This window comes from Chelonia mydas, chromosome 8 (genome assembly GCF_015237465.2).
Source record: "Chelonia mydas isolate rCheMyd1 chromosome 8, rCheMyd1.pri.v2, whole genome shotgun sequence".
NCBI lineage: Eukaryota > Metazoa > Chordata > Testudines > Cheloniidae > Chelonia > Chelonia mydas.
In genome coordinates, this window is record NC_057854.1 from 79,962,795 (window position 1) to 79,973,305 (window position 10,511).

Genomic DNA, 10,511 nt, shown 5'->3' on the forward strand with positions numbered 1-10,511 from the left:
ATCCTAAGAAACTTTCACAGTGGGTCAATGCAAATTTCTGACTTCCCATTAAAACCAGGGAGAGAATAAGGTGTGTGAACATCAGACAACAGTTAGCATAAGTTGTGATCTTCCAGCTTTAATCATGAGCAACCCCCAGTATATTTATAGAGGAAAGCTTACCTACATAGTATTCGAAAACCAGAGGGTGTAAGTTTAGACTGCTAACAGGCACGTCTAATTTTCCTTCATACTTAGGGTTTTATAGTCAACCATACCCACGAAAAAATAGTACAAGTAGTAACCTGATAGTTATTCTCCACAGACGTGAAGAAAGCTTAAAGAATTACACAATGTCTGAAATGTTTGACATGTATAACTGTTTTAATTGTAATGTTGTTTTTCAAATTGATTTTTTGCTGTGTTGTAAGTTGAAACAGTGGCAAAAGTTCACAGTAAAGAAGCAAAGCTTACACTGGGGTGAGGAAAGAGGGCACTAAGTCTGTCCAATCCAATTAATTGACACATTTCTAAAATAGGGAATGTGGTCTTATGAAATTACATAGAAGTATCTGTCCTTCCTAGGTTTAGTGTATGGTAAAGTGGTGCTGTTTCCTAACACCAGTTTGATCTACTTGCCAGTCTTCAATATTATAGCATCTCAGCACCTCAGAAACATTAAACATCAACTACCCTGTGAGAAAGGGAGTATTATTGTCTTTCCTTATTTTGCAGATCAAGACTCAGTCAGAGAGAGATTAAGAGGCTTGCCCAAGGTAACACTTGCCCAAACAAGTTTGTGACAGAACCAAAATTTGAACCAAGGATGCCTTAACCACAAGTCCATTTTTCCTCTTAGTCCATCCTCACTTGCTAGTCTAAACATCCCCCTGATGTCTGCACTTAACTAAATTACCCACTGAATTTTTCCTAATGTGCTCAAGCTAAAACCTATGTACAAAGACAGGAAAGCAAATTTAGAATTATAACCTATTTTTGTAGCAAATTATATTCATGTCATTGATATCCATATTAATTCAAAATATATTTGGAGTCACTATACCTTATTTCTGTTTTTAACATAATAATTGTCATTCATGTCACATTTTAACCAAATTAAATTATAAAAATACTCCGTGCTGTAAGAACCAACAACACAAGTATCTCCTCTTATTACATGGAGACAAACAAGTAGTTTATTGGAAAAAATATGTGAATCTCATTTCTGATCCTAATGAAGCAAGTAGCCCATTATACTGAGGTTAATTTGTTGACTCATGATTTCTACTTATCCAATGATATACCGAATCATATGAACAAACCTCTACATCTAATCAATTTTTTTATTGAATCCTGACCTTTAATACACCTTCTTCTTGATTATGAATGACAGTGACCTTTATCTAATTTAAAACAGACATACTGATGCAAAAATATGCAAAGTACACATGTAAATTCTGAAATAAGATGAAGATATGCATAATCTTCTGGGGAGAAAGATAGAGATGTTTACATGAGGGCCAATTGAGAGTATGTGTGTATGAGGGGGAGAATAAATAAAAAAACAAAACAAAACCGAACCGCAGAACAAGAATGGGTTTGGAGGAACAGCTGCAGAGAGTGTGAAGTCTGTTTAGATTTTCAGAGCTTCTATTTAAAAATCCCGAAACGTCAATATAAATATCAATTTTTATTCTGCTTTTCAGCATTTTATGACATTCATGAAATGATCAAAATGCAGTAAAGTCAGACAAAATACCTCTTGCAAGCTTTGGCAAACTATGCTTCCATATTCCAGTGTTTTTTCACTTCAAATACATAAAATTCATTCCCTGCAACAAAAAAGCTGAGTCAAATTCACAACATTCTAAGTGCTGTCTATGTTCGGTTCATGCTGCCCTTTGTCTCAAAATGGAATGCCATGCGCATCATCAGGCGATATTCTTTTTCGTCCATAACATATTTAGAAACTGCTGTCATTACCGAAAAAAGAGTGATTTTGAAAAAAAAATTACTTATCTAACTTTCCCCCCCTTTCCTCGCACTTTCTTCTTTTCCCCCCAGGTTAATACAAATGGGCTGCATTGACATTACTAGAGATGAACCCAGCCATGGGCACATTCTGAACTGCAGCATAAGCCTATAATCCACTCTCTCTTTTCACAAGTCATTCTTTCCTGTGATGAGCTCTGAAATGAAATTGTACATCAGCTGCTTTGCTCAAACATTGGAATCCATTTTTGTAAAGAATATACAGAAAATTTGCAAAACTAGGAGTAAAGAATGTCAAAGCACAAGTCTAGTGAACACATTCCTCTGACAGAATTCTACCAAACAGTACCTGGCATTAGCATGTACTTTCACGATTAACAAGAGGGGGTTGTCAGACTACTATTTCTGAAATAAACAGATTTATCCTGACAGATAATCAGTAGTTTGCACTGCCTAATACATGTTATCATCCACGACTGACATAATTACATTAAAAGCACACTTACTATAATCTTTCATTGGAAATTAAACAGGTTTTATGTAAGACATAAGATGGATCTTTTGGGGAGTGCATGGGGGCTGGGAAGGGAGAGAGGAATGTTGGGGAGAACATATACACTAAACAACAAAGAGTAAATCCCAAGAAAATCAATGCCAGGTTGAGTCTATCAGAATCTATTAGCATAATTTCAAAAGAAATTAAAACCAAATGTGCAGAACTGTAAAATGTGTCCTATACATGCAACCAGTATCTGGGTAATGCCTTTCACTTTCCCATTATACTATCTCAATGGCATCCTCTGTGTGTGTGCACGTATGTGTCTGTCTGTGTCTAGTCCCCTGCCTTAACCACAACAGGAACTAGGCACCTAACAATGACATTACAAGTTTATGATATATTTCTGATTTAGACATTTAGAGTCAAATATTTAAAGATGGCCACAGATCTTGGGAGCCCAACTTGAGTGAAGTACCATGGGCCTGGTTTTCTGAGGTGATAAGCACGTGTGACTAACATTGACTTTGACTGCAGTTGTGAGTACTCAGCAGTTCTGTTAATCTGTTCTCAAAATGAGCTCCAAAATGAAAGAAGGCATTCCTGATCAGTGTCCACGTTTGTAAACTTTGGTCTTGATTCCTAAGGGCCAATTCCTTAAATGTTTTTTTAGTCAAAAAAAGTAAGGTTTGTAGGATTTGTCCTGAAGTACAAAGAATGTGTTTTTTACTGGTCCTATAATTGCTTGAGGCCTGCTTAGGCAATGAAACTAATGTGGCTATGCTATGCATGGCTGGGGACAAGACATTAGAAGCTTGTGCAGAGATATCAAGCCATCTGTATGCTACAGTGTAGAGAGTTTTGGGACAGGATACGGAAAGGCAGGGAAAGGCCAGAAAGATGTAGGTTAATACCTGGTTGATCTAGGACTGACACAGCCAGTGCAAACCCCTTGGAGAAGAGTGCAGAAGCTACTGAAGCCCAGTGGTTGAAAAACTGGCTGCAGAGCAGTCCTGTAGCATGAGGGAAATGAGGAATGATTCCACTCACACATCTGACATCTGTGGAACCTTTCTCACAAACAGCTTGTTTCCTCAACTAGCTTTTTCAGCAGGAACCAAGAATGGGCTCTGTGAGAACAAGAAAGTTTTAATAAAAATGATCTCATCTGCTATCTTTCTTCTAGGAATGCCCTAAATCCTCTGAGGATGTTACCTTGCCTCAAAAGAAGAATACTGAGCATAAAATAATTCCAGGAACATTAGGTCTAATTCTGAAATTTTTCTTTCTTTCTCTCCTATACTTTTTATTGTAGGTCACAGTGTCATAGTTAACATTACATTGTTATTATTGACTTCACTGACTCACAGAACACAGCACAGTGCAAAGGTCAGGGAACAGAAATTGCATAGGTTAGTTAGTGGTTGTATTCCCTTTAGTAAGCATTTACTCCTTTGATTGTAGTCCTCTTAGCTAAAGCATACAGCTTCTGAACCACAGGCTCCTGTAGAAAGGTGAGTCAAATGTCCGAGTTTTGGGTCTATTAGTTTATTTAGGGTAGTAGAGAGACAAGGGGTGAGGTAATATCTTTTATTGGACCAGCTTCTGTTGGTGAGACAGACAAGCTTACAAGACAGAGAGAGAATGAGAGCAAACTTGTCTGTCTCACCAACAAAAGTTTGTCCAATAAAAGATATTACCTCATCTACTTGTCTGTCTAATATCCTGGAACCGGCATGCCTATAACACCACATACAATATTGAGAGTAGTGAATTTCTCCACAAACAGAACCTGAAAACTGGGTGCATTCTGGTTTTTCTATCCTCATACAGTTATATTACCCTGGCAGCAAAGAGAAGAAGTTGAAATAACAGCTGGTTACTGAAGGGTCCACTTTTGAGAATTGATTCACACCAATGCATATTTCTGAAACAATCTAAGAGATTTTTTAATGTTGCAACATTAACAGAGTGATGGAAATTAAATGGATATGTGACAAATGCAATCTTCTTGCAAAATCCTTGGCAGTGTCATACAGAATTTAAATGAATTTATAATTATGTGCTAACTATACACTTGTTTAACACTCACATTTCTCAAGAATGAAAAAAAATAAACTATACTTTTAAAATACAATCTCTTAGCTGATTTAGACCTGTTTCAATCCCACTGGTGTAAATCAGTGAAGCATTTGGCTGTGTGGCTTTAGCCTCATGTACTGAGTACTGTATGCCGGGCAAATCCACAGAGTCTGATACATTGACGAGGATCAGGGAAAGAAAAAATTGATCTAACAAAGTGGTCTCATCTGTTCTTTTTATCCCTACTCTAAAAATGTTGAATTGCTATTCACCCATGTTCTGCATATTTCTTGCACTTGATTATGTGTTAAGGCTGTTTGATTGTTGTTTATGTGAGATATTTTGTGTCCAAAGGTCAAATGAGCATAGCTTTTGAATCAGATTCCTACTGGCTGCTTTTGTAATATTTAAACTTTGCACACTGGGAGGAAAAGAAAGTGGGAGACAGTTCAAGCTAACTCAAATAAACAGACAGAAGTAAAGCAACAACTGCTTTTCTGTACGGACCTGCTCCCTTGCTCGATTCTTCTTTAGAGATAACACTCTTTGACAAAACGTCAGATAACCATGTTCAAAGTTTCACAGGCTAATCATTTAAAGATGCATTTCCACTCCATTTATTTTCCTTTATCTGAACCCTCTGTTGGTTCATTTCAACTGAGGACATTTTCATTTAGACTCCCCAAAACAGAGACATGTAGGGAAAAAAAGGGCCCACTTTGAAACCCCTCTGGAGATTACAAAGAAAAGCATATGACATTAGAATGCTGTGTTCTGATGAGAACAGTTGTTTGCATAAAAATGTTAACTATTACTAAAACTTCAATGAAGTTTCAAGGAACGAAAGACAGATAAAGCCTCAGGTTAATCTGAGTCATTACCAAGTACTTTACCTGCTGAAAAATTCGAAAATGCAAAGGGATGTCAATCTTGTTCTTTAGGATTTTTTTTTTTTTAAATGGAGAAGACCTTCAAAGTAGACAAGACAGTCAATTACAGACCTGATTCAGCTCTTAACCCCTTGAGGTATAAGTAAGCTTTTTCTGCAATAGAAATCATATTCAGCATTCATTCAGATAAAAGGCCTAAATTTCCAGCATGATATTTCAGCAATGTATTCTGGAGTACAAGGCAATGACAGGTATTGAAAATGAGAGCATGATATAATCAAATACATAAGCTGATGAGACACACTGAGGAACACATATTCTTTTTCTGCTGCCGTAGCAAGTCACCAATGACATCTCACTGCTTGATAAACTTGTAGCCACTTAGGTTTTCTTTCCTACTAACCTATATTGCTGTACATTTTCTTACATGATCTATCATATGTTCCCTTCATTGCTAAAAGACTCTCTCTCTATATATATATATTTGTAAGGCACTAGACTTGGTTAAAGCTGAAAGCAACTTGGGCCTCAATGAACACTTAACAAGTTGAATGGAACTTATTAACCATCTCTATAACATCCTTTTAAGATGATAATTTATCTTTTTAACTATCCTCTGTAAAACCTACAGAAAAGAGCCTGATGGGAGCAAGTACACTGCATTATATACAGCTACAAGGTTTACCACATCCTATAGATTCTCTTGCAAGGCACACTAAAGTGGAGTAAAAGGTAACTTATCTTGAAGAGTTGTTTGAGTGAGTTACCATAGCAAGGGCAAGTTCAAAGATGATGAAGAAGAAACCATTGTCAATGGAAAACAGAAACCAGGTGTAAAGGACCCTAATAATTTTGGTTAGAAGACTACACAGGATGAACTAACTTGAAGCTTAACATATGGGTTAGATCTTTGGAGAGTTTCCTGAAAGGTTAGCAAATAAATTCAGAGACTTATATAAAATGCAGGGCCAGATTTTCCTTTCATTTATTTCAGTGTATCAATGAATTCAGGGTGTAAACCTGGTGTCCCTAAGAGGAGAATCATACCAATCATTCTGAAATTACTTAGTGAAATGATGGTGATGACTCACTAAAGAACACTTCCATACCTGTGAAACATTTGGCCATTTGGTTGAAGGAAAGGAAGCCGAAAATAACTGTTTGCTACAACATTTTTTTATTCACTTAGAAAAAGCTTTTCCTCCTAAAGGTCCTTTTGCCCCCTCCTTTTCATATTTCCAGTATTGGTTTATCTGATCTCATCTCACTGATTATCAAATTCCATAGGGATCTCCTTTATCTCCCAACTTTATATTGGCCAGAATTTCCATTAAAAGAGATCCCTAAGGTCTTTTCTGAAGTTCACTTTTCCTATCTAAAATGCCCCATCCCCATTTTATTTTTTTGTAATACCAAAAAATATTCTATAAATGCTCTTGCTCCTGGAGTAGGCAAGAAGAATGAATTTGCACTGGACTCTTTCCTCCATCTCTAAATCAAAATTGCTGTGTGTGCAGCAAGCAGAATGGAGAAATTTCTCACTCTCTTTCTATCTGGAAATGATTCTAAAATTTGTAATTTGTGAAGGCATTGTTCAAAAACACATACTGGTTCTTCCTAGGTAACTTGAATTTACTTAAAAGAACCCCCTTGCACTTAAAATAGTTAACAGCAATTCTAATTACTGGATAAGAAAGAAAGGTCAGATTTCTGTTACATCATTGTGAAAGGCTTTTATTACATGCTGCTATAAAACATATTTCTTTGTCAGTTGCCATCCTAGCAGACTAGCCTGCATACCAATAGGAACTAAAATGCCAAGAAGCAGAAGATAGTTATCTGCTAAATTCTATGTACAGTAACCTAACAAATGCCAGAGGAAGAAAGATTGCCCTCTGCACAGTAATACTTGTGTAGATGTCTTCTTTATGCTAACAATGACAAGGCTCCTTTCGTTTGTACTGTACTCCAAAATCAGAATGCATTTTTTTCAAAAGCAGACTGTATATCAAAGAGAAAAGATAGACATTCTGGGGCACTGGGATACTTAATGTGGAGAGCAAATACATTTTCCTGAAGACTGCTAACTAAAAGATTTGAATCCATAATGTTAAAACTGAACATTTACACCATCAGTATTATTCAAGGTACTAGGGAAGGTTTTTGATGGTTTTAAACTTTTTTCTTTCCCCTCTTTCTGTCCATTCTGCTTTACAACATTTTCCTCTTACCTCTATTTTGTTCCAGACTTTTAAAATTACAGTTGTTTTTATTAACTCCTAAGTTAGTTAGATAACAGTTCTATATGAATAATATATACAAAACTAATTATTATAATTTACAAATTGCAGCTGACAAACGATGAAGTGAGCTGTAGCTCAGGAAAGCTTATGCTCAAATAAATTGGTTAGTCTCTAAGGTGCCACAAGTACTCCTTTTCTTTTTGCTAAACAGGACAAATTTTATTGCAGGACAAATTTAAGGAAGAAGAATTCTAATGCTGTAATTTCTGCACTGTGCTGCTCTTCAAAACTATTATTTTATTGTATTTGAATATATCTAAAATTGTCCTGTCAAAGCAACATTTCAGATGTAACTCTAAACTCTGCGAGCAAATCCAAAGAAATGTTCATGAAGTGATGCCAGACTTACTGTCTGCCTTCATACAATCAGTGTGCTCTCAAACGTGCTAGTTTCATATTTCTTGTTATACACACTTTGAGTCAGAACTTTACTGAGTAAATAGCGCTTGAATTGCGTCCCCCCCCCCCCTTTTTGCAGTCTATAGGAATTATGCCCCAAACTGGTTTTGATCCAGTTAACTTTCTTTTTTAAAAAAAACCAAGCATTTTATGTTCAACATTTTAAAAAATAGATATGAACACACTTATAACTATAATGGTTGCATTTAATTACTTCTATTACTACTGGCAATTCTATTAAAAATATGTTTATCTTGTGGTCTACATTTATTTGACAGGCCCATTTGCAACAAGGCCTGCAGTTTCCTTGTATACAACTGTACAAAGTAAAAGGTGACCTTTTTATTTATGTTTAAAACATTTCAACAGTTAGTTCTGCTCCAAAGATAACACCCTAAGAAGGTTCAAGGCCAGAAACCCCTGACAATATTGACTTTTCACTTGATGACTACTGCACTGCATTGACTTAAACAGATATTGGAAAACATTTTTTAAAAGGAAAAAGAAAAAAGCTTAATTGAAGGTTGCACTTGTAGACTAGAGAGCCTCTATGTTAAAATCTTACTTGTCATTGTAAAAAGGATAAATAGCTGGCTAAATAAACATTAGAATAACAGTCACTTAAACAACTGCACCTATACAGATAAGTAACAAAAGCATCAGGCACCTGGCATCATATTAGGACCTACTGATGACAAGAACATGCATCATTATAGTGGCATCTAATAATGAGCAAACAGTGATGGTATTATGTCTTTAGAAGAATCAGGCTCCTACCTTTACAAGACAGATGGAAGGTAAGTCCCCCTTTAAAGAAAGTTGTCAGTAAAACCGGGCTGCAGTTGCAGTAAATTGAGTCCTTTCAGTCACTGTATACATGCAGCAGTTCTGCAATGAGGGGAAAAATATTATGGGAGGAGCAGCTGTGAATGAGTGACCTCCTGAAGCTGAGTTCTCTTTGTGAATCAAGCACTGGGAGCCAGTGCCTCTGATTTGCATGGATTATCTCCACTTGAACAGATACATTTAAATTTATCTGGCACAGTGGCAAAAAAATGGGAGAGAAAGTGAATGAGAGCGAGAACAAGAGAGAGAAGGGGAGAGACAGAGAAAAAGAAGACAAGAAATCGGGAAGCTTGGCTGGATATGCTGGTTCTGGCAGAACTGTATCTCAGAAGAGCTACAGCTCCCTCTTCATGTCACAATTGTAAGATAAGAAATGCTGTCATTAAGCACTGGTTAATAACAGAATACCTCCCCTGCCCCAAACTTCTGATGTTCCATTTGATCAGATTTTTATAAACACTTAATTATTCTGTCATCATAAAGTCAGGATTTTATACTGGAAGCTTCAAGTGATTTGTAATCAGGCAGGTAAAAGAATGACGCAGGTAAAACTCCCCACGTAATTTTAAACACAGAAACATTTCGAACTGAGTAGTTTGTACAAATTAAGACAGATTTCTACATGTGCCTTAAAAATACAGTTATTGAGTATGCAGATAACTTTAAAGGAATGGATAGAAGATGGGATTCAAAATGTTGATATATTGTTGTCTTTGACAAAAATATCATTGCTCTGTGTGTGTAAGCCAATATTTTTGAGATTACCGAAATGTATCAAGACAAAGAGACCTGTGAAAACCCTCTAACAATCTGCATCCAGCCACTTCTCCCTTATTACCATGAATAACACAAGCATTACCTGTCAAATTTTCCCAATTTGATTTAAATGAAGTACTTATGCTGATTAGGGACGTGTGAGGAACCCTCTTGAGCCCTCTTCAAAACTAAGATGAACCTGAACTAAACTTTTTTTCTGGTTCAAAGGCATTTAGATAATTTTTTCCCCCCACTCTACAGTTTCCCAGTTTAAAGATTTTTGAACCTCTAACTATAGTTGTTGGGTACCAGTTGAACCAAAAGTCATTAAATGCAGAGATAATAGCTATTCGGAAATGGAAGGTAACAGGAAGCTCTGACAGAGTTTATTTTTATGAGATTTCAAGCCCAAAGCTGCAATCTCAGGAGATTCAGATAATTCAAATGAACTTCAAATAAAAATCTGAACTTTTGGTACTTGTACAAACCAAAGTCAAATTGCAAAACAGTTGAGGGTCACACATCAGTTACATGAAACTTTAAATCCTTCTGTCTCATGTCTCCCCTTTTTAGTCCTGATTCTGCAAAGAGACGCAAGTTAAACAGATCCTGTTCCCATGTACAGTCTCAGTGAAGTCAACCAGAGTCCATGCAGACTCAGGAGTCTACCCCCTGCTTGGAGCCTGGTTGATATCAGTGGGGACCTGCCTGTAGGGTTCACTTTGCAGGATTGAGATATTTGCTTGAAACCTGGATGCTTAGATGATG

At 36.5% G+C, this 10,511-nt stretch overlaps 1 protein-coding gene across 6 annotated transcripts in view; it reads right to left on the minus strand.

Annotated features, from left to right (window-relative positions):
- ADGRL2 (adhesion G protein-coupled receptor L2) overlaps window positions 1–9,265 on the minus strand; it is a 469,695-nt gene extending 460,430 nt beyond the window's left edge. For 2 of the 6 annotated variants that reach the window (XM_043553115.1, XM_043553114.1), the window contains exon 1: window positions 8,919–9,262. The gene's annotated coding sequence lies outside the window, so the exon portion shown is untranslated. Of the gene's footprint in view, window positions 1–1,738; window positions 1,812–8,918 lie in introns of all 6 variants that reach the window. The other 4 variants (XM_043553100.1, XM_043553112.1, XM_043553104.1 and 1 more) reach the window with 4 other exon arrangements.
- Window positions 9,266–10,511: the final 1,246 nt, after the last annotated feature.